Source organism: Homalodisca vitripennis, chromosome 8, assembly GCF_021130785.1.
Source record: "Homalodisca vitripennis isolate AUS2020 chromosome 8, UT_GWSS_2.1, whole genome shotgun sequence".
Classification (NCBI taxonomy): Eukaryota; Metazoa; Arthropoda; class Insecta; order Hemiptera; family Cicadellidae; genus Homalodisca; species Homalodisca vitripennis.
In genome coordinates, this window is record NC_060214.1 from 112,664,457 (window position 1) to 112,687,266 (window position 22,810).

At 35.4% G+C, this 22,810-nt stretch overlaps 1 protein-coding gene across 1 annotated transcript in view; it reads left to right on the plus strand.

Moving 5' to 3' along the window:
* Positions 1-22,810, plus strand: part of LOC124367914 — a 114,833-nt gene that overhangs the window by 6,889 nt on the left and 85,134 nt on the right. The window contains exon 2 of the mRNA XM_046825117.1: positions 10,133-10,166. The gene's annotated coding sequence lies outside the window, so the exon portion shown is untranslated. The remainder of the gene's footprint in view (positions 1-10,132; positions 10,167-22,810) is intronic.

The following is a 22,810-nucleotide window of genomic DNA, read 5'->3' on the forward strand; positions in this document are numbered from 1 at the left end:
CCCTAAAAATCTTTCCATTATAAAAAAACTAACTTTAACAAAGAAGACACATACATTAGATTTACATAAGTTTGAAATAAGACAGTGGAATACAGTTTTCATGACTTTCCTTGACAAATAGCTATGCAAAAATAGTGTGAGTTGACATGGCGTTTCTTAGTTACACAATTTTAAGCAAAATCCACAAACAGCCACTAGCAGAAGCAAGATAAGATATGTTCATGAGACCCTAGCATATCAGGATATGAGTTATGAGTGATGTCTGATTAAATACGTCTGCAGCACTCTGCGCAGTACCTAGTCCAGGTGTGGGTTGATGCACTGCACTTGGGCTCCGCCACAAACATTTCTTCACCGAGAATGCGGTTTTAATTTTAATGTTAAGTAGAAATGACACATGTGATGTAAGATTTTGATCACTAAGTAACCTGAAAGAGTCGAAAGTTCTCGTACACTCTCCAGAAAGAATGTATGCATTTCTTTTGACCGCAATGTTTGCCTTTCGAAGTTTTTAATGAGAGGCCGATTTCTTTTTGAGCTCATGCTGTCCATCTTCATTGACCACTGACTTGTGCGAAGATCTTATCAAACAGAACAAGGGGGAGGGGTCAATACAGTACAAAAAGTGGATAGTATCGATAAAAATTGGAACGTTCATACAGGATTTGAACCTTATGCTATCTCTAACTCAGATCCAAAGTCCGACGTCTTAGACCGCTCGGCCATCGGCAATTCCAGACTCACGCATTTTGTCTAATGTTAAAACTGGTTTTTAACTATTGTACAATTTCTTCGGAACGCTATGAAGAGCCAATAAACGTTCATGACAATTAATCCAATTTCTAAATTTTTAAGATTCTTAATTCCAACTTTTAATCATCTGCTATTTACAGTGAACACTAAACAACTTCTAAATTCTTTGTCATGACTATAATTTATCAATACAAATCCATGTAGAGTCTTAAGCGGAGCTTATATTAGGCTATCTTTAAATATATTTTATGAACCGTAAATAATGTCTCTGCCAGTTCAACAAAACGGGTCGCAAATTACGGTTTCTGTTTTCAGGGAGCATAACAATCGATTGTTATAAGCCGGATGTATTCGATATGTCTTACTCTACAGACCAACCTCCTTCATCCAACCGCGATCCTGTGGCAAGGACCGAAGGACACACAGGATGAAGGAGCAATTACATCCATAAATCATCATCAGTTACTGTCGTCACACCATTCACTCACACTATCGCCACTTGAGTCTTGAGCGCATATGTAAACTACAAAGTAGGTCATTGTCGCTGGGCCCTACACAATGGCTGCCTCCTCACGATCGCCGCGTGGTATCGATAAATCACCCTTATCCGAGTAGTCGATTGTTATCTACTAATCATAATCAACCTCTAAATCTCTTTTAGGACGAATTCCTGGAAGGTGATAATGGTTAGATTATACATCGTGGTCATACAATCGATTGGGGACACCCATATCCGAGTAATCGATTGCTATCTAATAATCATACTTAGCCTGCAATTCCCTTTTAATACGAATTCCTGGAAGGTGGTAATGGTTAGATTGTACATCGTGGTCATACAATCGATTGGGGACACCCATATCCGAGTAATCGATTGCTATGTATTAATCATACTTAGCCTGCAATTCCCTTTTAATACGAATTCCTGGAAGGTGATAACGGTTAGATTATACATCGTGGTCATACAATCGATTGGGAGTACCCATATCCGAGTAGTCGATTGTTTTCTACTAATCATACTCAGCCTGTAATTCTCCTTTAAGACGAATTCCTGGAAGTCGATAACAGTTAGATGATACATCGTGATTATTCAATCGATTGGTGAGAGTTACTGATTTGCTCTCAAAACTTTTCAACTCGTATATTCTTAGTACTGTAACTGTTAATCAAATACTCGATTATTTTCAACTTATCGATATTTTATCATGTGTTGGCATCTTTATATCAATTGAGTTCATTTATTTATTGGCACACTCGACTCGCGACTTCCTTAATCCATTAATCATCAGCGATTATCGCTACTAACTCAACCGATTGAGGTCTCGGCACTTGTATCGTTGTTAATAATCTTTAAAACATTCGAATCTTTATCTAATCGATTGTTTATTATTAAGGAATTCTGTAAGCCTCAGATGCATTATGAATTCCTTTCGGTTTCATCATCCTGCCAGTGCCCATATTGTGATAAAAATCGGCTAATCAATTTTGTACTTCATCAAGGGAGCTATTTTTCCTGGGAGTCTAAGGGTGAACATATAGATTTTACATTGAAGTACATGTAAATAGCTCATCACTTGCCGTACTGTTAAACGGTCTGTTTAATACCGTATATGCTAAATTTAAAAAATACTAAGTATCACCGTTTTAGCATTATTTGAATTGTAGTGATTGCCTAGCGTTGACTAATGTGACTTGTGAACCAAAATTAAGGTGGATTTTGGTTTTGGGCAATATTTTTTTCCTTGGGATAACTTGTCTGAATGCAAAGATTAGGACATTTTTTTTATCACCTCACGTAAAATTACAGGCACTCAAAGTAGGCAATTTAGGCCATTTTGTAATCAAGACCAAATGAAAACCGCTGAAGATAAAAATGTGGCATATTTACGATATGTGCATAAAATTATAGTTTTTGAGAGACAAGTTCTTTTTATTTATAAAACATATGATTTAATAAAAAAAAATATTTAAATTATTGAATTTTCTTAAATTATATAAAACTAAAAATGTAATCTCCTTAAATGAATAGAAAAATGTCAATCCCTGATGGTATAACAATGTATAGTTAATTCACATTTTTCTATCTTCAACAGTTTTATTTAGGCCTGAGTAAAAAATGACCTGAAAGACCTACATTGAATTCCTGTAATTTCACGTGCATTGTGCAAATCAAATTTGTACTACATTTTATTGTATTCGGGTAGTTTATCTAAAAGATCTACGAATTTAACATAAACAATATTTTGTTTAATATTCCAAACCCAAAATCGACTACATAAACCCGTAACAGCCCATTGCAGCCATATGGACAGAGGGCTAAATCTAATACTCGCATAGAGTAATAATTTCTTACTTTGTAAAAAACGTATCCACTAGACCAGGCCATTGACATAAACATTGTACTGTAGTCCATGTACTTCTTTTTTATTACCACCCTAAAAACAGGAACCGCGTATTCTGTCTATAAACTTAATGGTTTGTATAGGCAAGTTTTTTATTACTTTGCATAAGAGTAAGATTTAATCTTGGTGGTACCACCACATTATATCGGACTAATTTAAATTATACTTAGTAATTCTACTGATAACAATTGTTTCCAGTGATTGCTTGTACAGTCTTTGCTCTCCGTCGACATATCGGAAGGGACAGAATATTCCTGGAAAGCAGTCAGTCACTAATCTCTAAACAACTATTTTTCACTATCACATCAACAATGGCGAGATAACCCAGCTGGTTATCTAAGAACCTTTTATATCATATCTGACTATCAAGATAGCGAGCGCGCGGTACACAGAGGAATTTCCATTAGTGATTGGAGTGCAAAGAGGTCAGGAAAGCGCGGCGATGACCATTGTTGGCCTTTGGTATGGGGAGACGTAGTTGTGGATATAGGGGCCAATAGTTGAGGTGGATATAGTTGAGTGTGTAGCCAATACATAACAGAAACACACACACACACACACACACACACACACACACACAATCACGACCATAGAAAGTGACTCACCGGTCCAGTTGCCGTATAAGGCCGCATTTTGATGACTATGCTAATACAACACTCACTACAAACCGTGTCGAGGCCTTTTATTCCTGTTACACAATTTGCCAATTCCATCTTTGCCAAGTTTAATTAGGTATCCGTTTAAGTGTATAGTTTTCATACGGTTATATTTCAATTTATTTCACGATAAAACACTTAAGTACTCTTATCGAGATCATAATCAATAAATTGTAAGTTTATACGCTTCTTTTATGTGCAGCGGAATTTTATACGTGCAGCATATGGAGTGAAATCGCCTAGTTTTAGTACCGGACTGGATTGTAGAGCTTTACTACTTTCGGTGTGTAAGTACAGAATGATAAAAGATCGAATGAATGTCTGTTCACCCATCATCAATCAGTCCATCAATCTGCTGATGATTGACCGCACTCGGACTGACAGTCTGTGATCGCACGTAAAGTCATTCTTCACTTCACCTGATTGCAGAGTCTCCAATACTCTTATCTAGTAAAGTCAATCATTTTATTAACCGCTCACTTTAACTAGCCATGTGACGGTGATGATGAAAGGGCGTAACTACCACTCAGACTTGGTATGGTTGACGCTGATTGACAATCATACTGTAATTCCCAGTACTGGAAGTCATAAAATGATGATATATTGTCAAGTCAAAATTTCAGAGGATTATTGCTTGTATTTTGTGATATACGGATCTTGAAAGTAAAAGTGGTCTTCTGCTGAAACTCTTGACTGAGTTGTTAACATAGTATTCTATAGCTAGACATGTATTGTCATACAACTCTTTCAGCCCCAGGTGTCTATGTCATAATCTTTGGAGTTTCTCGGTTCAGATCTCCGTTTTTCCAAAATAAGTTGCGTTACATTATACTACATAATTAATAATGACTCATCGACTAAATATCAATCACTTATATAAGAAAACAAATTTGGGCCACTACACATAGACAGAAATAAAGAAAAACTCATGAACAATGAAGAAGGCCCTATTGAAAATCCCAGTCTTCTTCTTCTCGATTTATTCAAACATTAAAATGTAGTCATATTTATTTTTCACACTGGCTGAAATATTTCAAAACTTTTCTATTTGCATATTTACACCATATGGTATTTAAATTGTAATAAAAATAATGTAAATATTTATTTGTGGAGTCGTCTGATGATGAAACCTTTGGTTTCAAAAAGGCCTCGTCTAAAAAATAAATAATTTGGAAAAGTATTGTATTATTTACATTTAGTAGTATTTATAAGTTTGTTCCAATCGCTCCAAGAGTCTTCAATCATACTGTAATTTCCAATAAGCTTTCTCGAAGTCACATAAAATGATCATAAATTGTCAAGTCCAAATTCCGGAGGTTTATTGTTGGTATATATTTAAAATCCTACTTTTTATTATTTTACCCGCTCAGGGACATCTGAGTCAGAGTCACTGTCGCTATGCGTGTTCTTTATTACATTTTCTTTTTAAATATTAAGTAGGCCTTAATAAAATCTTGGGCTACAGTACACGGAGCCTTTTCTCCCCACCTCAAGTTTCACTCGCGGAAAGTAAAACCATCGTTGAGTGTTTCTTTGAGTGATTTCTGATCAGGGGCGTAGAAAAGGAAAGGTTATCAGGGGGCTTTAGCCCCCCCTTAAATTTGGAAATACAAATGTTACTACCACATCCAGTAGTTTGATTTAAGCTATAACACGTTTACGGGGCCTTAAAGCTTAACAATTTCTTGAGAGCCCGAACCCTTGTTTTTGGAGGATATTTTATAGGTGCTAAACCACCCAATGTATCAGGCCTCTCCGAAATAATGTTCTATATACGTCACTGCTTCAGATAGGACAATTTGTGACCAAGGTACCGAAGCTTAATGAGGCAATATACAATTACAATATCACTAAAAGACTTTGGTATTACTGAGAGCTCTTCAGTGAAATCTTTGGGGTTGACAGTCGATGATAACTGAACATGGTTGCCTCAAGTTTCCCAGCTTAGTAACAAACAAAGCCGAATCAGTTTTACTCTCAAAACGTTATATCCTCTTTTAATTCGGATGATTGCTAATGGTTTATTATGGTTACTTTTCCTCCTTCATGTCTTACAGAATTGAAGTACGGGAAGGGTCACCCCATGCATCCAGAGTCTTACTTGAACAAAAAAGGGCAATTCGAATAATTAACGGACAACCACCTATAAGTTCTTGCAGTCTTTCGTTCACGTGGAATTTTAACGTTTACTTCTCTTTACATATAAAACAACTCTTTTTAAACTAAATAAAACTCTAATTTCTGACATCTGAGATGTATATATTGCATAAAACGTATTTCTATTGAGAAAAATAAATAAATTGAAGTGCATGTATACCATTGCTTCAGATAGGCTTAATGAGACATAGAACAATATACAGTGTATGTGATGTATTTGTTACAATTCTGCACAAGTTCTCTATTATAGCCAAGCCAACTTTCTTTCTATAGAGATTCAGGTAAAATATCAAGCGAACAGCCGAGTTTTGCACTTTTTGAGTTCCATAACCGTCTACCATTTAAGGTTCTATTTTACTATGTAGGATAGAAATAACAAAACACTTTCAATACAAGAGAGAATATGGTGGTGGTCCTTATGCAAGCTCTATAAGCATACTTCCATACTTTTACGGGACCCTTCTCCGCCTAAGTTAAGATTGTAGCAGAAGTTAAAGTCAAAGTCAAAGAAAGTATTATTTTACCAGACGAATTTATGGATAAGAAGCCCTCTTTAACACTTAACATGGGGACCAACGGCTTCTTGGGGACAACTTAGAGATGACTTCCGAACCACCAAAATGGACGGGCCTTGGGACGCTAGCAAGGACAGGGTCGCTCAGCGGTCACCCATCCAAGCAGCAGCCACGCTCGACGTTGCTTGATTCGGTTATCTCGCGATAACCGTTGTACCCGCTACACTGCGCCACATTGGCAAGGTTACATTATGACCAAGAACGTAGCCTAGAAAATACCTGGAAAATATTTGGGGGGAGCGGGTCCAGACAACTGATATTTTCCTATAATGGAGAGAGAGTAAGGCCCATTTTGTTCCTTGACCAGTTTCTGTGTTGAGAACGATCTTACAGCAGTACCTGTCAGTAATACTGAATAATTTAAATAATAATAATCGTTTACTAAGAAATTCATTGAAAATTGGGGGGGTCTGGATCCCTTGGACCCCCTCGCTGGCTACGTCCTTGATGATGACTAACAGTGATGGCTTAGTCGAGTACGTACTATATCCACTTATACTTGGACAGACGACTGCCACATAGTTTGTTGAGCTGTATGTTGTTCTCACAGGGGTCTGAACAATAATGTGTGTTATCATGTGTAAAACTATGCACTTCTATAAGACATTCATTGGACACAGACAGACTCATGGCCTTGCTCATCATGCTCATGTGATGATTGATTGTATATGGGCGAATAAATGAGGAGTACAATGCTTTGTTGCATATTTTGGAGAAGAAGTATAAAAGGTTTCAACATGTGGAGCACTTCAGCTCTTGTTGTGGGGCTAGTTTGGGGTCACATGGCTGCTACTCTGGTCGCATCGTGTCGGGATTTGAACCCTGATCTCTCAGTTAGAGAGCCGTAACTATATCCACTATACGGAAGAGGAAAAGCGGTAGCACTAAAGCAGTCATACCACTACCAGAAAGAACGAGAACTAAATGTCTGCCATCACTGTTGTCTAAGCACCGTCTGGCTGTAGATCCACATTAACGGCAATTGTCGTTTAGGTTTGAACTGGTTGGAACACTTAAGTGGTCGCGGGCTACATCACTTTGTAGGTGTGACATCAAGAGACACAGGAGGCATGCATGTAGAGCCGACATAGCGACATAGGCCTCAATCTGGGAGCTAATGACAGAATATGTCGCGAGGTGGTTGGTAAGTGAAAGATAACTGCCGCAGCCTACAGAGCACTGGCGCCATCCTCCTGCTGCCTCAGTGATTCCCACATCGGTCTAGTTATGTTAGTGAGCGAATACTGGTATGTGACAAACTTTTAGGTCGGTTATGTATATCAGCTTACTGTAATTGTCCTCATGGTGACTCAACCCTCCATTTGATGACTATTTCACTCTAAAAGTATAAGGCATTTTGAAGCTGCTTGCATGGTTCGCTTACAAAATTATGAAAAAATAAAGAACACTGAGAAAATGCCACGTTTTTTATCAAATTGATTGTAATAACGTGCTCTACAAGATAGTGACAAAAATAAAAACTTACCTTTAAAAAGAATTTCAACTTCAGCCGACAACGTAATACAAAAACTAAAATTTAAACTTTAAGGTGATATACATGTACACTGTATATACAGCGTATATAATATACATAAACTTTGTAATCAAAATTCTAAAATATGCAATATTGTTTCAGATTTAATTCTGAGTTGAAAATAAAACACATAACTTCCACAAAAGAGCACTATAACACTGAGAATTTGAAAAATTTGGTAAAACTTGAATATGATTCTAACACTTCCTCGATAAACCACTTATAAATGTAATTATTTTGGTTCAAATAGACGCCTAAACATATCTAATGTATTAAAACAAATTAAACCATGATAAAAGTACATAACTATGTATATACTGTACATATTTACATAACTCAAAATACATTTAGTCCGATTCAGATTAACAGTGCCTAATGCTACTAGAATGTCTACGTTCACTCATAATAAAACATAAAGTAATATCACAAACTAACATAACAACAATTAAGACAATAAACAAAAATGTACCGATTGCAAATACAACAAACCAAAACAACACACTACTAACGCACTACAGCTGAACGTTACAGTAACGTAGCAGTTCCGATCAGCTGATTGTTACGTTCCCACAGCATTCCAAAGACTTCCAAACATCAATGTCCAGTTATATTGGTGCAAAGGGAATGAATTCCTCTTTCGTACTATATAAAATACTAGATTATCGCATAGTTTTTATCTGACGATAACTAATCACAGGTGCATGACTCGTTATCAGTACAGAAGGTCCAATTAAGGTGCACCTTGCGCTCTTATCAGATGGATGCTGGAAAACCAACCTTGTAAATATCTCGTTCCAATATGGCGGCTGATTATACTTTTAAAAATGCACCTAAAAATAAATAAAAAGTCTTCTGGAATGATTCTAACGTGGCCTAAACATTTTGTAATTAAAATTGTTGTGTTATAAACAATATTCAAGACTCGATTGCATGAATATCTCATTAGAATCTTTGTATAACCAACAACTGATAAATGAATTACTGAAACAAATTCCAGTTTGATGCGAAAATCTTTATTTCTTAATAACGCGGCCACGTCTATGGACCTTGTTGGTTCGCCATTTAATTCCGATATAACAGTTATTAATTCTTTTTATTCATAACTTAGTTCATTGAGTACTGAGGAAAAGGTAAAAAGTGTTCTAAAATACTAATATATTTCTTGAACTTTTTGTTAAAATAAAACCAAGGTGTTTTCGAGATTCTGATTAAACGTAAATTTGCAAGAGATAATTCTAATGTCACAAAGTGTACCTACTTCTTTCGAATGAGCAGGAAGTACTGTTTTATAATTAATCCAACGTAAAAGTGTTAATAATTATCATTATATCACGAATGTGGGCCCATTTTACTATGGGGTTGTAATTTATGGAGCACGACCACGGACTCCATAATGGAACCGAATGGAGTTTACACTTGAGGAGCCTTTCGTAAAGCCCAAGAGATAAATAAGTGATTTAGTCTACAACGAATATACCTTGTTAGAGTGCAAGTAAGCTTGCATTGCACTAGGAAATCATCCTTATTGTTGGATGTTGCATTAGTTAAACTTCTATGGAAAGAGCTCCTTCTTCAATGTAACCTTGCATGCCAGGGGAGCACAACAGATTACAGATTACCATCTAGGGAGTCTGGCTAAAGAGAAGCGATAATTAATGCTCCATTCTGTTATTCCACATTAATTTTAAATTAAACATTGAATTTTTAAACATATTATTTACTGCTATTGAATATATGAGTTTTTGGTTTTTCTTAATGGTTGAGCGCCCAATTCGGCCATTACTTAAGGGGTGGAAAATTTCATTTTAATTTATGTCTGTTTGTCTGTTCCTCCGTCCGCATGAGGTTGAATTTTCTAAACTTCTTGTTCCAAGAGAAAAAATATTATCTTGTGAAAATAAATTATGTATTTTTAATTGTGTGATATTTTTATGATTGCAATAAGGACGATTTAGTATACAACATACCTAAAACTCAGTTGCATTGAATTTAACTAGTACAATCTCACTTTATAAGTTGTTTTATGTCAAATAAGTAACACTCATTTTTCTCTTTTAGGTTGGCAACAATTTCCACTGGCGTGCTGACTATTGTGAGTATACTATTGTTTTAGAGTATCGTATTTAAACTTCTGTTTTAAATATATTACTTGCTAGGAAGCCTACTGTAAGGCACCTTTTGTCCTCAAGGCGAGTTTAGAATGTCGAGTAAAGTTGTTATTTTTATCTCGAGTACAGTCGCAGGTTACTCAATGTACACTTTTTACACACACAAACACACACACACACATTAGTATAATTAGTACACAAGAATTTGAGACCAGTGTCAGACACCAAAATTCCAATTAAAAAAATGGCGACATATTATTGTCGTGAGATTGCATTGACTGTCGTAACAACCAGCGACAGCAGCTGTCAAAAGTATTTGAGGCATTACTCGAAATAAAAATTGCTTAACCTTCTTCACATCACGTGACAGAAGTTGAGCCAAATTTTCGGGAAATTTTTACCCCCCACTGTAAACGCAGCCTTAGAAATAGTTTTCCATCCACGCTCAGTAATGACACAAGAGCATTCCTTCAAAATTTTCCCAGCAAGCGGAAATCAATACTGTCTGTTCGACGTAATCAAACGATTTTTTATGTTTCTGTTTGTTTTTTTGTTGTCTGTGTTGTGTTCTGTTTGTTTTGTTGTGTTTGTTTTCTGTCTATGTCTTAAGGGGGCATTTAATCAGTGCCAGTGGCATTATAGTTAGTTACACCAAACCTTTTTAACGAGGAACGGTCCAAACCCACTTCCAAATATTTATTGACCTCCCAGGGAATCGAACCCGTGACCTCTCGGTTAGAGAGCCGCAGCCTTACCTCTACGCATCGGTGAAGGTGAAGGTTTAAAAATACAAACGCGTTTATGATCGTGCACGATAGAAATGCGATGTCATTGATTGACCTCAGTGACCTTGACTCTTAACGACCTTCGTTGCGTAGAAACCGCTTAACACAGCAGCCCTTTATCACCTGTTGTCACACAGATTGTTATCGCGTCTGCAGACCTTCTTCTGTGTTGTATCACTGATCCAAACGTCAGATAAGCTGGACTCTGCGTGTCACGTACATCACTATGAATTACGATGGCAATTGTGAATTATCACGTACAAGACCGTACAGACAAAACGCGTACTGTACATTCATTACACTATTCTTTGTTTGAAGTTTATTTTTGACGATGAAAGGATTGTTAAGGAAACCGGACTTTTCGGACATTTTCTATCATTCAGTGAAACAAAAACATCAGTAACACTACGTTTCGAGATCTGCAATCTGATCTCTTATTCAGGTAAATAACTAACCTAACACATAATTTATTACAAACTAGGCTAGAATAAACAAATCATACCAGAGCGTTGTGGCACGCCTGTCAGGAATCACAATATCCATGTTGTGTGTCAACTTTTACGACTAACCAAAGGCCAATAGCAAATGGCGATCGTCACGGCAGAAACAAGATGGTGACAATGAAAAGGAAGGGAGACAGGAATCAGCCCTTATTCCTAGAGTAGTTTATTTTAGCCTAGTTTGTAATTATGTGTTAGGTTAGTTATTTACCTGAAGAAGAGATCAGATTGCAGATGTCGAAACGTAGTGTTACTGATTTTTTTTTGTTTCACTGAACGATGGCAACTGTCCAGAAAATCCTGTTTTCTTCACATTACACTGTTATCCTCGTTAATTCCCCCTGGATAGTGTACACGAGGTTGCAAATATAATTACAATATTTAAAGTTTTATAGAGCAATATTCTTCCATTTCCGGTTGAATCACACATCACTATCGCCACATACGATTTATAAGGGTGGTATAACCTTACATTCAACACAGCGTAAATGTATGACTGCGCCTCTGCAAATGAAAGGTCCCAGGTTCGATTCTCGGGGAGTGCAAATAAATTTTACATCTAGCTTTGAACCGTTTTTGTTTAGAAACGTTTATCACAGTGAATTTTAATGCCACTGGCATAGAAATAACTCCATGGTAAAAGGAACAACAAAGGAATAGATGTAAACTCTGATTAAGTCATGTTTCTCTGAAGCAAGGTTAACTAGAATGGAATGTTAACACTTGTAAAGTCCATATACGTTCACGATAGTTTAAGGTTCGGTATGTGAATAAGCATTGTGTGGTGGTAATCAATGATTTCAAGGTGGTTTATTCAATCTCCATTAACAACTTACTACGTGTACTAAGCGTATTAATCGTCCAGTACACACTAGTACGTCTGTCGCAGTTTCCTTGTTAAGTTCTGTACTTGACAACTCAACTCAATTTCTTCGCAATAAGCTTACATGAAATGAGAGCGTTATTTCCATTACCACTATCTGAAACTATTGCACATGTAGTAAAACGTAACATGAAACTAATTTTCCTCACATTGACACGGTGTTCCGGTTCCGGTCGGCTATTTTTTTATTTTATAATTACAACTTTTAGATTTTTCTAATTTAAACCACAAGAAATGTAGAGCATCAAGTTGGCCGTGTTTGGATTAAGCCCTCAAAAAACAGTTCAAAATAATTAGTTTTTCTCTTTTATATCAAAGATGACTAAATATATATGTACATATTTTAATACATAATACAATATCCTTACGTAATAAGCATTCATTAAAAGCATATCGTTTTCTTAATTCGTATTATATTTTAAGATCCATTATAAATTATATACACGCTGCGAAAATTCATATCCTTATCTTCAGGCCTGGTTGTAAAATTGTGGGAAATGGTACTTTTAGAATGCCAGTAAATCTAGATTTTTCAATATGTTCGTGTCTTGAAAAACATTATCTTCTGTAAGACCGGTAACCTGGAAACTAAATAATTCCCAATTTAAACCCGATCAAACTGAATTGAGAGTATTGAGACAAAAATACTTAAGCGTAGTTTGTAATAAGGGCGATTAATCTAGATTTCGAATATAAATTAAAATGTACTGTTTGTACCGTTTTTATGAAACGCCACAATTCATAGTAAAATACATTTTTAAGACATAAAAGTGTTAGAAACAATTTATATTTTTTTTAATTAAAGATTATTTTTATTTTTGGAATATTGTTTGTATTGTTTTTTTTGCTATACGTAATATCACATTTTTACAACTTTGAAATAGTTTGAACAAATACGTAAATAAATGTGTATTGTTGAATTACAGTAATACAATTTTCTAATACACTTGCATAATTCAAGAAGACTATTAAGCATGGAAAACTGGTTTTATCACTAAAATTCCAGCTGCTTCATTATTTGGTTTAGTTATTTACGACATATTTGTCATTAAACTGAATATTTCGTATTGCATACTTTCTTGCCCTATTCTGGAGGATTTATACCCTGCGACTTAGGAAGGGAGGAAAAACATTACCTGCGACTTAGACAGCAATGACAAGTTGCCTTCTTGCAGGAAGATGTTTTCATTTATAGGTTAGAATATTCCAATATTTTTGGGAAATATCTTCGTTGGTATGAACTCGGGAATTCTTTCCACCACTGTATCCATTTCAACAGAATAAATTCTTCTAAACTAAGTATAAATGAAACCAAGACTACCAAATGTTACTATTCTATAAACACTACAAATGTCCCAATGAGGTCTGTGTTTACATCGATAAAACTTATCCAATAATGAAAGGTGCTTCGGGTTTCTACAAAAACTGGTTTTCCCGAGTCCTTCTTAATCTTATCTTATGATAACGTTGTGTCTTTAATTAATACATAGCAGCGCAGATAAGCAAATTACCAATTCCAATACTCGCAGCTGAAATCTTGTACTGATCTTTCTTTGATTCGGTGGTCTTTTTTAAAAGACAGAATCAAACAACTCTCAATAACTTGACGCTTTAATATTAAAATTTGTATGATTTGGCATATTAATACATTTTTTATTATTATTTCATTTCGCAAACCGTGGATCAAACTAAAAAAAATTATTATTATATGGCATTTTGTAAAATTATCAACATACTATTAATTGTTTTGTCCTTCAACTGTAGATGATTTTTTACAGGGTGTAAGAAGTTTTTGGACAAACATTTGGTACTATTCCTGAATCTACAGAAAGATCAAAGCAGAATCACAGTTTTCATTTATAAGGATTTTTAGGAAGATACTGCTGAAAGATCCTTCTCAACATTGAAACGGGTCAAGAACCTTTTAAAGAACAAAATGGGGTATGCCACAGTGGTTGACTGCACTTACTTTCTGTCCAATACGGGAAACTACCAATCGTGTTGCAAATTCAAACTATTTCTCTCATGTACAAAGATTAACTGTAAACTTTGTTATCGGTAATAAAATGTAAACAAACAGCGGAGGGCCAAGTGCAGAACCTTGCGTGGGGAGAACATCCGCAGCAGACGAGACGGGGCAGCCGACCTTGGCAAGAACGTTGACCGCAGCCTGTTCTCACAAGTACCAGTAGACCTGACATTGGCAACAGCTGTTTCTGTACTTGGCAGAAGGTCTGATGAGAGTTCAGCTCAAGGTCTTAGATTTTACAGAAAGCACGTACCTCCTTGAAAGAGTAGTCACGTTCGAGTTGCCATCTAGTTGCTACATTCTCCTGTTCGCTCAACTCAGTTGTTTAAAGATAAATGAATACGCAAAATGTTTACATTATTGCTAAATTTATTAATTGCTAAGTTAAATTAGTTTTGCGTTTTTTTTTGCGTTAGTTTGTTAACTACTCACTGTTTCATCTCAAGTCTCTCTTTTTTAGCACGAAGCTGTTAAACTGATTTAACACAAATGTTTTTTTTAAATTATTTGACTTTTAATGTTCTTATTATTTAATAAATGTGTAATTAAGTATTAGTTTCCAATGTACTAATTTTGTTTATTGCATATGGTCTGAGGTTGTGTTATGTATATATATATGTATACGTTTCTTGTTTGTGGTATTTATTTGTTAAAATTGTCTTTTTTGGTTATGTTTTTAATTTTTGGTTTAGGTTCTGTTTCTACTTTTATTAAATCGGTGTGTTTCTGATGAAGGGTTCTGGGAAAAAAAACATAAACACTGGTTTTCTGTTTTGTTTAAACTTTTAACTACTTGGAAGAGTATATATATATATATATATATATATTGTATTGTATTATTATTATATGTATTGTATATATATATATATATATATATATACACATATATATATATATATACAATACAAGAAGCATACAATACTAGTAGTCCTAGACCCACCTTTGCGCTGATTTCGGAGTGACAGAATGGATAAGGTTGGGGATTGGGGCCGCTGTCGAAATTCACGAGGAAGGATTTTGGGCATTAATCTCAGTGATGTCTCCTTGGAAGAAGCGGAGGCCAGATTTGTCCCAGTCTCTCTAACCAAAACAGGCATGGGATGGCACTCCCTTATGCCTAGGATAGCAACATCCCTTAACACTTAGGGAGCCCTACCAACTCCAACAGTCATCTCCCGCAGTAGACTAGTCCTATCGAATTGCCCTTGCACCTCCAACATCTCGACATTTGCGGTTAGTGATGTGCCCCTCCAGGACATCCATAAGGTTGCCCAGATTGAAGTGACACATCGGTTTTTGCTTTACCCAGTGTGGGTTCAACTGGAAGTTATAAACCAGTCAGTATTTGGGCACTCCACAGCTTACTGGAGTTGATTATTCAACACCCTCCGATACTACAAATTGTGACTTTGGCAGCCAAAATGTTTATTTTCGATTTTAACCAAACCAATAATTCATGAATATGTTTCCTTTGCAGTTTACATTTGTCCTGTGTTATTGTGACAACTTGATACAACCTATAATACACGATGTTAGATGACAACCTCTCACAACTAAGGTATATAGTGTGAATACTCCACTACCTATCGTGCACGTTAACCCTTTCACTGTCAACATCCAGCTCGGAGACTGACTGGATAATTGTTCCTCGTGTACGACCTACTGTGACAGAAAGGAGTGATAATACAACCCATGCGCTTACAGGATACTAAATGTCATCTAACCCACCATTTGTACCAAAATATGTTACATTATGCCGTACACTTACTACAATACACGTTGCTAAATATTGAAAACCTCATTACATGTAGTTCACTCAAAAACCACAAGTTTAGTTATGAATTGTATGCGACCAATAGCATGGCTATCGTCTAAAGCTGTCCGGTTCACATCTAGAAATATCCTTGCTGTGAATAGCCAACTCCAGCCAAGAGGTGTTGAATCGAAACTGCCAGTAATACAAAACCGCCTATTCAAATAGTTGAGAGGGTGGAACTGTTCGAGCTAAATGTGATTGGCTGAAGTCAGCCAGCGACTAGCATGAACAAACAGTGAACAATGTGGCTTCCTTATCACGTACTGCCAGCTTTTGGATAATTTAATGCTAGTATTTTTGTTGAAGTTATTTTCTCATTTGATTATTTCTAATTATTACTTTTGTTTTGTGTAATTCTATTGCGGTTTTGGTCTTGTAACTGTGTTGATCCGTTGATTGGTTACGTGACAGCCTATCAATATACAGCTCCATCCATTTCAGTAAATTTGTATAAGCTTATATGTATTATTACAAGTATCGGTTTAACATTTGTTAATTGGAAATGGCTCTCCACAGCGAGGCCAACCAAATGACCAAATGACACAATGCTTCGACGCGGTGTGACAGCCTATCACTATACAGCTCCATCCACTTAAAATAATTTGTATAAGCTTATATGCATTATTGTAAGTATCGGTTTAAAATTTGTTGATTGGAAATATCTCTCCACAGCGAGGCACCGACACAATGTTTAGACGCGTTGAACCTTCGTTTCACAAGCTATAATACACGACATTTAAATATAACACTTCACCCACTATAGTACAAGTTATTAAAAATTAACAAGTCACTAACTATATCGCAGAAGGATGTTAAATAATTGACACCTCACTACCTATTAAGTGCCATGTTACTCAGACTTTTCGCTCATGATTTAACACCAGTGCAAGTTTATCTTACGAAGGCAAAAGCCGGCGTCTCTATATCAAGATTTATGACGTTTCGAAAAGTTGCTTCAGCCGTTAACCGGTTGTAGTGGTCATCAATTAAACAGAAGACTCGCGCACGCGAGCTGATGCGCAGTTCGTGACTAATACTTTTAAAAGTTATTTTGCTTTGAGTGAGTCATTATAATAAATTAACACATGAAGTTCATACTTTTATTCGACAAATCAGCGAACATGACTCCAGATTCCAGGAGTCAACTCTGCTACAGCGTCAGGTTCCGCTGCACTAAGAGGAAGGTGAACTGGAGGTAAACTCAACATTCACATTGGATCAGCCCTTCCCACCGTAGCTACGTTGTGTGTAGAAAACGGTTGCTCCACCGTGCTTTCAAAACATTGTGTCTAAAACATCGTAGTGCATTCAATTGTGCACATGTTACTACAATGAGAATACTTCTTCACCTAGATAACTCTACGTTTTGTATTGTATGTCGGAACGATGTAAAGACTTCATTTTGAGCTTCTTCGTCACCGAATTGTTTGGATACCTTCGGACTAACGTGACTCCAGATTTCAGGAATCAGTCTTGAAACAACACGAGATTCTAGACGCTGCACTAAGAGGAAGATGAACTAAAGTTCTAAACTCTTATTTTTCCATAAGAATATCTTCTTAACGTCATCCTACAGAGTATTTGTTAGAGAATAGTTATTGACTTATCTTATTCGTTATCAGATATTCATTTAATTTACTATTTTTATTAATATTATTAATTATTTGTTAGGATAATAATTTAATTATTCATCACTGTAGAATGTGATCTTCAATGAATAATTCAAAATCTTCATGTGTTTAAAGAAAGCACTGTTCTTGTAATTCTCGTAGAACAAATTCACTTTCGTTCCTCTGATAAAAAAAAACAGTAGCAGTCGTGGGACTGCCGATAGAAGTGAAAACGGAACTATTAAGTTGAGAGTAATTAAAACTATATGCAAAAATTATATGAAATTTTTTATGTTTTATTTATTAGTTACATATGATGGGTTAAACAAATCATGAACAAAATATAAATACAAAGTGGTTGAAAAAATAATTAATATACAATTATCTTAACAATATCTTAATAAAAACAATAAATGAACATATTTCATAAAATCTAAAATTATTATAACATTTTTTTTAATTTTCCAATTTTAAAATCCACGAAAAAATGTTATCAAATAACTAGAAATCTATTTTACCACGCTAGTAAGATAAATCTTATACCGTAATAATACTCATTTCATAATGAAGAGGTTAAATATTAAAAACATAATTAAAATGAATAATGCTAAATTTTAAATACAAATATTCGTACAAATATTAAAAATGTTTAAAAATATATTCGTTGTTTTCATTATTCATTTATCTGTATAATTAATAGTTAGTTAAACATAGAATACAAGTGAGTAAACACCGAGTGAACAACAGTGAGTTGAACACCGTTGTAAATAATACAGTTATTGCTACGGATAAAGTATATAATTGCAATAACAATTAAACCCACAATATTTTTAAAACTAATAAATTAGTTAAATTAACTTGGTTCTTTCGTAAAGGTATTTTTATTGCACAATAAACTAATTTATTGAGTTAATATGGTATCAGTGAGCCAATGCGCCAACTACAGTTCCGGCAGAAACGTTCACTCATCACTTCATACGCTACTACAGGCTAAACTAAACTTCCAATAAAAAAATGATAAATTACAAAAAAAATATTCATCTATTTTCACACAACTTTCTCGCTGACAAATTTTGTCTGACCAAAAAATAAAAAAAATCCTCGCTTACTACTTTTTTCTTGTCATTGTAAACGCTATGTAAAATGTAAACAATAATCAAAACTATTTCGAAATTTTTTTAATATTTAAAAATGTAACCAATAGATTGATAATATTAAGAGCTTTAATTTGACGCATCTTACAGAATTGTACGACATTGGCTTCACTTTTAAATCGCGAGAGGAAGCCGTAAAGGTCACTGATTTTCGCAGTCTGTTTTTCATACTCCGCCGGGACAGTTTTAACACAGCGAGACTGACTTTTTCATGCAGGTTAGTAGTCCGCGGCCAAGTCTACGGTTAAAAAACACAGCGAGACTGACTTTTTCATGCAGGTTAGTAGCATTTGCATGTCGGTGACGCGAACCGAGGATTTTACCCTCTACCAAAACGCTCAACGCGCCTAAAGAAGTTTTCACTTCAAAAATAATCGTAGTATTATTAATTTTTTGCATTAATAATGGCAAAGTTTAGAAAAAGTCCTTATATAATGTTGTACTTTACACTTCTAAATGGACAAACTAAGTTTTGACTACTCATATTAATTTAAACCACTTTGAAAAATCACAACAGCTTCTCTGTTAGGATTGAAGGGAAAGTCCAGTGCAACAATCAGCTGTTTACCAATCAGCTGTTTACCGATCAGCTGTTCGGAGTGCGACACACGTCCGTAGTTACGTCACGGTGGACTGGTTACTTCAACTGATGTTCAATAATGTATCAGCTGTTCCTCGTTTTTTTTATCGTTTCAAAAGGCGTTTTCGGTGTATCGTATGTCATCGGACGAAAAGTGTCAAACCTGTTCAAAACATCTATATACTTTGTTTCAAGTTTATTTTTGACGATGGAAGGATTGTGATGGAAACAGGATTTTTCCGGACATTTTCCATCGTTCAGTGAAACAAAAAATCAGTAACACTACGTTTCGAGATCTGCAATCTGATCTCTTCTTCTGGTATATAACTAACCTAATACATAACTAAAAACTAGGTTAAAATAAACAAATCATACCAAAGCGTTGTAGAACGCCTATGTCAGGAATCACAACCGCCATGTTGTGTGCCAACTTCACTAATTCTAAAACATGCACTTAATAAAACATGTTTGGGATGTTAGAGATAATAAAAGATGTTAAAAAAACATGCATTTTATTAAGTGCATGTTTTAGAGTTAGTGAAGTTGACATACAACATGGCGGTTGTGATTCCTGACATAGACGTTCTACAACGCTTTGGTATGATTTGTTTATTTTAACCTAGTTTGTAATTATGTATTAGGTTAGTTATGTACCTGAAGAAGAGATCAGATTGCAGATCTCGAAACGTAGTGTTACTGATTTTTTGTTTCACTGAACGATGGCAAATGTCCGGAAAAATCCTGTTTCCTTCACATCTATATAGGCTAGCCTACAAGTGTACATGGGTGGTCCTAGTTTTATACTTGTGTCTTATATAATAATAGATATGAACACGAATACACAATGAACACGTGTTGTAAAGACCGCTCTTATGGACGCATCGCCTGCAGACATAGAGTAAACTACTGTACAATCATAGAGTAATAAAGAGAAAAACATGGAGGAATAATGCTGGAGTACCACTTCACTTGATTGTTCTTGTAGGCGATCACGTGTTATTGAATTGGCCTACCGATGATATCAAAGAAAATTGGTGTGGTGGCTTTCTGTCTTAGGGTACAAAGTTTCAGATACACGGTCTATGTATTAACTAGGAAATACACAATACCATGTATTGTGTCAGAGTTCGTTGAAGCTACAAACTACATTTCAAATCATAACTCATAGTATATAACTTTTTTTTTCTTTTTTAGATTTCCTGCGGATAAACAGATGGATATGTGACGATACAGAAAGTATTTTTTATATTCTTCGGTTAGAAAAAAGAGAGGTTTTGTTAGTTTACTAAGCGATAGGCTGCAATGAAGAAAAGACACTCATTCTTGTCTAAACAGAAATAATGTTTATCGACGTATCTTGTCACGTAATACATTCACGTTTGCCTCATTAAGTTAGGTTATATAGCAGTGTCATTAATTAATAAAAGTTATGCTACATTTTTAATACGCTACATAAAGAAGATCCCATGTGATTGTACTCAGTTTGTTTGAAAATTTTGTTTATGCTGCTACTTCCTCGTTCCCATCGATACCGTAATATGAATGTAAAAATGTGACGCTAACGCTCAGTAAAATTAAATGCAGTGACATGCATCATCATGGAATTCGATGTTTTCCTTATAGAAATGAAGCTTTTAAAAAAAAAAAATTCAAAGACTACAGGTCAGTTCGGGCTCGAAGAAAAATGCGGACAGACAAAATGAAATGATATCAAGCGTGATAGGCTTCGCTGACGCTCAGCCAATAATTATATATTACATCTCATTATTCCATGATCATGTGCTTGCAGTTGGTATGCTGTGAATTTTTTGACGTTATTACAAAAAATGATGAACTAGACTTTGTAAACTATGGGTCGTTACTGTTATATTCATAAATTTAATTAACTTCATTAATAAATAAGTAATTGCAGCAAACTACCAGACTACTAAACTAAACTTACTACACAATGAAATAGTTGTACACCTTGTGTAAAAAAAATCAAAATTATGTATTTTTTATTAAAAATGTAAATTATTTTAATTTATTTTAAAGTCTTCGGAATTTCTATCCTCGATCTGTAACGGTTCTATAACACTCTATATGATTTCGATTTAACGACTAATTCCACCTAAATGAACCATCTGCTTAGGTAGTAACTCAGTAAAATGTATAGTATACACAAGTTGTCTACCTCTGAAGAAAACAGGTTGGCAACACTGCAGCGTTGGCAAACTCGGTATCACGATATCTGATCTACTGTCTGCGTCGATCACATCCATCGATACTATCGGTACAACAATCGCCCTTTGTAACGATATACCGAAGGGTAAAGGTCCCCGACTCCAGTCGATAATGTATAATGCCTTCTTGCATATTGCGGTATAATGTCTGATTCGTAAGGAAAACTTTACCATAGAAGTGCGGTTATTAGTTTAGCTTCTTTTTAAGTTTGTATCCTTGAAGCAATTAACTCGCGTATCATAAGCTGGTTTATTTCATAAATTAAATTTAACAGCGCCGTAAAAAAGCTTAAGGTTTTTAATTAAAAGTCAGGGTCTTTTTCGTTTAAGGGCCAGCACCTTACAAACATACTATACCTGACTGACAGTGCATTTAATCGTTTTTTTTGGTGTTATTAGTTCGTAGGGCAGTAGTCCAGGTACTACTTCTAGTATTATAAACTCGTCTTATCTTATCAGTGGTAAACGCGCGCCGCTTATCTTTTGCCTGTAATGAAACCTGCGTTAGTTCTGCCTGAGTTTTGTGTGTGTCAATAAAGCGTGGTGAGTTGATCTGGGCTTGGACTTTGCAAGCTCGAGTTAATTTTTTTCTAAAAGAGCAAGCAGCGCAAAGCGCTGCGCAGCGGACAAGCATCGCGTGATCTGCACATTGAATAGGCAAGCTAGCTAGAGAGCGTTTAAGGGCCAGGTCTTTCGTGCTGGCCCTTAAACGAAAAAGACCCAAAAGTCAAAATGCCTTAAGTGAACTATATGGTTTATTAAGGAAATTTATTTTCAATTATTTTGTAATAATGTAAACATCGTTTTTAGTATAGACGTTGTCTCTTATCTCCGGAGAAAAAAAAAGGTCGCCTTCAACTTCCTTTACTGAAATACTAATACTTCATGAAAATTTGAGAAGGGAAATATTCTCTGTCGTATTCAGGTTTAGATTCAAGGAGAGTGCTTTTAGTGTTGCAGCTTCACAAATACAACAATGTCCTTAGTTTGAAGATTGTTTTTGATGACAGAATGATTGTGAAGGAAACGGGATTTCCCAGACACTAGCC